Source organism: Etheostoma spectabile, chromosome 8, assembly GCF_008692095.1.
Source record: "Etheostoma spectabile isolate EspeVRDwgs_2016 chromosome 8, UIUC_Espe_1.0, whole genome shotgun sequence".
In the NCBI taxonomy this organism is placed as follows: domain Eukaryota; kingdom Metazoa; phylum Chordata; class Actinopteri; order Perciformes; family Percidae; genus Etheostoma; species Etheostoma spectabile.
In genome coordinates, this window is record NC_045740.1 from 30,539,495 (window position 1) to 30,539,928 (window position 434).

General features: G+C 41.7%; 1 protein-coding gene across 1 annotated transcript in view; it reads left to right on the top strand.

Moving 5' to 3' along the window:
• LOC116693440 (oocyte zinc finger protein XlCOF6.1-like) overlaps positions 1-434 on the top strand; it is a 4,494-nt gene that overhangs the window by 811 nt on the left and 3,249 nt on the right. The gene's annotated exons all lie outside the window — the stretch shown is intronic.

Genomic DNA, 434 nt, shown 5'->3' on the forward strand with positions numbered 1-434 from the left:
TCCAACCCGTCCGTCTCCATAGGATAACATGGGGAAACTCGACCCCCCCCTCCCTACCTGGTGGGCTCAAATATATTTTCATCTTTCTCAAACTGCTTTTCCATGTCTCACCTCCATAAATAATTGTATGAACACAGATATTTGTGCCTTTACTTAAAATCCATGGAGTACCAGCCAGGTCGGGGACGGTTGAAACAGCTGTTTCAACTGTCCCCAACATAGACATATGTCCTTACAGCCTGTTTTGCTTCTCATGTAAACAAGCATGAAATATGAAAGTCTGGGATTGTGGAGAACACTAACTGGTCTACCGATTAAGCATGTAGTCAAACCTTTAAATGAAAAAACCTCGTTAATAATCGAAAAAATGTGACCGCAAATGAAGTTTACTTTTGACCATCAAATCCCGTTTATCGGCTGTAACTCCGCGATAA